The sequence below is a fragment of the Tursiops truncatus genome, chromosome 1 (genome assembly GCF_011762595.2).
Source record: "Tursiops truncatus isolate mTurTru1 chromosome 1, mTurTru1.mat.Y, whole genome shotgun sequence".
Taxonomy (NCBI): Eukaryota; Metazoa; Chordata; class Mammalia; order Artiodactyla; family Delphinidae; genus Tursiops; species Tursiops truncatus.
The window spans coordinates 42,588,589-42,594,569 of NC_047034.1; the positions used below are offsets into that span (position 1 = coordinate 42,588,589).

At 43.6% G+C, this 5,981-nt stretch overlaps 1 pseudogene; it reads right to left on the reverse strand.

The window, feature by feature from the left end:
* Positions 1–4,542: 4,542 nt before the first annotated feature.
* On the reverse strand, positions 4,543–5,482 carry LOC109552893 (solute carrier family 52, riboflavin transporter, member 2 pseudogene; annotated as a pseudogene).
* Between the last annotated feature and the right edge of the window lie 499 nt (positions 5,483–5,981).

Genomic DNA, 5,981 nt, shown 5'->3' on the forward strand with positions numbered 1-5,981 from the left:
CCCCTTTATTTTGAAAAACATAAAAATTCACTTTGCAAGGATGTAAATGGAAGCAAAAATATTTCAAATAAACTTAAATCACTGTAGCAACTTCAGCATAATTGGTTTTTGTTCATTACACTTTCATTAATAAAATATGTTCTTGAAATTATCGGGTGGTAATCATTTAATTAACAAAGCAAAACTAATTCTGAAGTTGACTCCTTAAACTACTTATTAAAACTATTAATGTTTGAACACAAAAGTTCATCATTAACACCTGCTAAATGTCTGCTGTTAAATACTAGGGGTTTCCCAATATCATTCTGCCTGATATCTATGTCATGAATAGTGAAAGTTGTTCTATTTTTAAGAAATCAGCGGAGGGGAAAAAAAGGGAAAAAAATGAAATACAAACAAGTATTTTCCCTTACTTTTTAAATTGTAGCATCAAGAGTTCCTGAAACATAATTACAACTTAATCTACATCTAAAAATTCTTGACAAGTTTAAACAATTTTAATTCCCCAGGAAAAGAGTATTTAATGGCTGGAAAAGATCAGAGGGCACAGCACTGGAAGAAGTGCTGGAGCCCGGAAACTGGAAAAACTCTGAAGAGGCCAGATTTTTGGTTCGATACTTCCTGTCTTGGGCTACATGTACCATGATGAGCCTGAAGGACAGTCCCCAAATAAGCTTCTGTTGTGAAGCAGAAGGGGATAATATGCGTAACATGCGTTGCAGAGGCCTGGCTTCTACTGTTAGAAGCCAGGCCTCTGCAACGCATGTTACACATATTATCACATTTTAAAGCTGCTGTTTCCTAAGTTTGTATTATCCGCATTTCACTGGTAAGAAAACAGGCTTATTGAATTTGAGTCACTTGCCCAAACTGGCATGGCTAAATGTGGTCTGAGGTCTGTTGCTCTCCATTTACTCTGCTGTTTACAGCATACATGAATAATCACGATTATCTCAACTCATCACCCCCATCTGTGAAGACAAATGGTTACAATGTAATTTTGTAAACAGATGGGGAAACTAAGGCTCAGCCAGATTTTTACTTCTCATGCAGGAAAAAAAAATGTCTGAGTGACCTGCACAAAACAAAACTAGAAAACAGAGACGGCAGGACTCAAACATGTTTCTATTGCCACCTCTTTCCGCAACACTGAGGCTCATAAGAGTTGACTCCTGTTCCCTGGTTTCTGAAGTCTACATTATTAAATGCTAAAATTCATTCATTCGCTCATATCAACAAATATTTATTTAGTGCATAGCATTTATGAGGAGGTTAAAATATTTAAGGGAGTTGAAATATTTAAGATGCCTCTCCCTAATTCTTGTCTCCAGAAAATTAAAAAGAAACTGTGCATTTCATACTTTCTTTTTTGAAATAAATAAAACCCCAAATGCTCAGGGTAGCACCTGAATTGGTTTTCATTTTCTTTTTTAATTTTTATGTCAGGTCTGGGGTAAGTTGGACCAAATTTGAGGGAAAACCATTGACTTGCAGTCAGCTGGGACATGACTTAGTTAATTTTGTGGGCAAATTGCCTTTCTGACTAAGGAAAAGTCAAGGCCTGAGCATGTCTGTGGCCAGAATGATCTCTTTGTCTCCTGGAGGGCATGGCCTTGCCTTTGCTAAAGCAAGCAACAAATTCAAGTCGAAAAAGAACTTGAGGGGAAAAGCTTTCTTTACACTTGTATGGAAGTTGATGTGGAAATGAGAGGTGTAATACAATATGAAGAGTAAAAAAATACTTGGGAAAAAGGCTGTCTTATTTCTCAATCTTTTCCAAGTTTTTAGATTTTTCAGATACACCTTGAATTTTTACTTGTAAAACTAAGATACACATGACAACACTTAAATCTTAAGGCCCAGGTTACCTTTCTTTTACAGCTCTGCTATGATTCTGAGGGGAAGTGTTTGGGGTCAGGGTGCTCGTTGGGGCAGAAGGTTTAACATTAATGTTTTATTAATGTTAAATGGAACTAAGATACATCTACACAATAGAAACGGTATTTTTGGAAAAAATGACATGGAAAGTGCTCATGATGTAATGAAAACTAAAACATCAGAGGACAATATTACATTATAGACTGAGACCACAGCCTAGAAAAAAAAGACTGGAAAGAAAAAAATAAAATACTACTGGTGTTATCTCAGGGTGGGGATGTTTACTGTGATTTTATTTTTTTCCTAGCACTTTCTTGTGTTTCTAAACTTTCTGTGGGGATCATGTATTAATAGTGACTTTAATAGTCAGAAAAAGGATGCATTAGGAAAAGTAAAGTTGTCAAGTCTTTGGGCTTGAAACACTAGATTTCCATTATGTTCAGATCAAGTTAAAATTTGACCTCACAAATCTTGTTTATCTCACTGCTTTGTTATTCCTTTATCTCATTAATGAATTCTGTGTATTCATAGAGTATTACCCAAGAGGAGATGGAAACTGATGAGACATTTTAAGTAACAACCCCAAAGAGAGGAAAGCAAAGAAAAGGAAGAACAAATAGTAAAATCAGAGGAATAACCAGGGCAAAGATTCAGGATTCTTGCTTTCCATTTCAGCATAAATCACCAATTAGATTCTCTTGAAATTCTAATTTATTCTTTCCTCACTTTCCTCTTCCTTTTCCTAATCTTCTCTTCTCCTTCCTTTCTCATATACTTCCCTTTTCTTCTCTTTCAAACCTCTGCTTTTTTGGATAATGGTAATAATTATAGCTACCTATTATGGGCACTGCAATGTAAGTTTTTAAGGGCAGGACCCGGCTTCAAATCTAAGTCGTCCTGACTCCCTAACTCCATATCACGTTGCCTCCTATTGAAATCCAAAGGAAGAAACTAATGTTTGATTTTTTCCTGTTAAAGTGCAAATTGCAAAAATGCTTGTGATGTTTCCATGTCGTTTTGATTTGCATTCAAACAAAAGAAAACCAAACCCAAAGTAATCATATCTTCCAGGTTTTCCAGTGTCAAATGGCATTGCAATATGTGAAACAAAGATTCAGAAATAATCTTCACAATCAGAATACAAATACAAGCTAGAGAAGCCAAATGCATCAGCTGTTGAAAACAAAGGACTGACCATAAGCCACAGAACATTTACATTCATGTTTCTAAATGGCTCTCATTCATTATACACTTAGATATAATTCTCATCATCAGCTGAATTTAAAATAGGAGAAATTTCCCACTTGTTAGGCTAGCAGTGTTGAATCAAAAGGCAATTTTTATTTTGTTTAAAAGATAAAGGTGCTTTAAGGCTTCCCTGTACAAATGTGGCAGAGATTCAGCATCAACAAATCCTCCGCACTATCTTGACAGTGTTGGTTTCTTCAGTAAACTGCAAACAAATTAGCAACTTTTCTTGTTATGTTAATATTTTGGCAATGATGACTGTCATTCATTGTGGATCTAATCTTTCGAAAGTCTTTCCATCAAGATTTCTGGAGAAAATAAATTGTGTTAGTTATTACAAAGCTTAATTAGAGCTCAACTAATTGGCAATTCACAGCTAAAGCTTGATTACATATGCCATCTACTATTTTTGTCTAATAAGTGCTCTTTAAAAATAAGTTATGAACGTCAAATTCACATAACATAAAAAGAATCATTTTAAAGTGAACAATTTGGTGGCATTTAGCACAATCACAATGTTGTGAAACCACTACCTCTATCTAGTTCCAAAACATTTCCATCACTCCAGAGTAAAACCCCTATCCATTAAACAGTTTCTCCCCATTCCTTCCTCTCCCCAGCCTCTGTCAACCACCATTGTGTTCTATCTCTGGATTTAATTCTTCTGGATATTTCATATAAATGGAATCATACAACATGTGACCCTCTGTGTCTGATTTCTTTCACTCAGTGTTACGTATTCAAGGTTCATCCACACTATAGCATGTATCATATTTCACTCCTTTTTGTTTTCAGCTTTACTGAGGTATAATGGACAAATAAAATTGTAATATATTTAAAGGGTACAATGTGATGATTTCATATCCATATACATCGTGAAAGAAATCCCACAATCAAGTTAACATGTCCATCACCTCCATCACGTTATATATTTATCTTTTTTGTGTGTGCTTGTGAGAACACTTAAGATCTACTCTCTTAGCAAATTTCAAAATATACAGTACAGTCTAATCAACTATAGTCACCACGCTATACATTAGACCCACAGAAGTTATTCACTTTATAACAAAGTTTGTACTCTTCACCGATCTCTTCTCATTTCCCTCACCCCCCCCACCCCAACACCTGGCAACCATCATTCTACTCTGCTTCTTTTGATTTTTTCTTTTTTTTGAATAAAAATGCTTTATTGTACAAATCCCACACAGATCCCAGGCCGGGGGCCAAGTCCACATCCCCAGCTTGGCTTTGGCTTCAAGCCTGCTCTGTGGTCCCCAAATTCTCCTGTGGAGAGCGCAGGTGTCCTACAGCATGCTGTGTGTGGGGTGGGCCTCTCTGGGCTGTGGGCACTCAGGCACTGTGGCAGCCCCAATCTGAAGACAGGTGGGGTGGAGCAAAGTCCCCACCTGCCCAGGTTTAGAAGGCACATTGGGCCACATGGTTCTTCCTGCTGGGGAACGCGTGGTAGATGGTGAGAGGGAATATGACAACAGCACTGAAAAGGGAAGCCCACCTGGATGGCCAAGCCTGCCGCCAGCAGTGACAGCTCCCCACTTCCCCATCCCCCCCGTGCAGCAGGGAGCTGGCAGCCGCCTTCACGTATGACAACATGCCCAGACACAGAATCTACACCACCACCACAAGGACCACCCCTGAAGAGGTGCCCACCAGGGGTGGGCAGGGGCTCAGGATTGCCAGCACCATCAGGCAGGCCCCAAAGAGCATGCCCAGCAGAGAGAGACTGCCCAGCCCTGCCAGGGACCTGCATAGAACGCCCATGGTCAGGAAGCAAGTGAGGCGGCACTGCCCAGCACCACGGCCAAGTGGTAGGCCAGGTGTCTGTAGGGCGGGCAGAACCAGCTCTGCACAACAGGCAACCCATCCTTGGTCAGAGCGTTGGTGGTGGCCAGCAGGCCCAGCAGACAGGCACCACCGATGGGCTGCAGGGTCTGGGCTGGGGGTGATGCCTGCCACCTGGCCGGGTAGCTCCTGCCGCGCCAGGCCTCTTCCTCCACTCCTGGGTCTCCCATTTGCAGGCCAGGCCCTGGGCCCCTTGTGGGTACAGCTGGCGGTGACAGCAACAGCAGCAGGAGACCCTAGAAGGCGGCAGCAGGATGGGGGCCCCCTCGCCCTTGCCTGGGGCCGACTGCTGCCACAGAGTCACCACCAGCAGCAGACCCAGGGTGTCCAGCGGCACAAGCACAGAGAGGTAGGAGGGGAGACTCCAATCCTAGCGGAGGTCTTTCACCACCCCCAGGCCGCCACCTGGATCCTGTGACAGCAGCCCATGAGCCATGCCAAAGAGGGCTGCCAGCAGGTGGGTCGGCACCGGAAGGCCCGGCGGGGGTGCCGCCATTCAGCCCAAGGCTGGGACATCCAGGACAGGGCCAAGGTCACAGCCAGCTCCTCTGTCCTCACCTAGGGCCAAAGAAGATGCTTCGGGCTCTGCTGGGGACAGAAGACCCCGTCAAGCAACACCACATGGCAAGGCCTTCAGGCAGGGGGTCAGGAAGGCGCCACAGCCCCAGGGGAGGATGATGAAAGAGGGAGGTGGCCTTCGGGTCCGACCTCCCGACACCACCACCACACTCAGCCTCACATCACGGAACAATGACTCCGGGACAGGATCTGCTCTCAAGCGCCACGCAGAGCTCCGCGGCTTCTGTGAGACCCGTGACCGCCGGGCCGAGTGGGGCCTGGGGGCGTTGCCGCGGCGGGCACCGCCCCTCGCTGCGTCAGGCGGCGGCGCAGAGAGGTCCAGGGCACGCACGCACCCGCCCGCCCGGGTCCATGCTCCCCGTCAGAGGCCTGCGCTCCCTGACCCGGCGGCAGGCCTGCCCGCCGAGCTTCGAGGG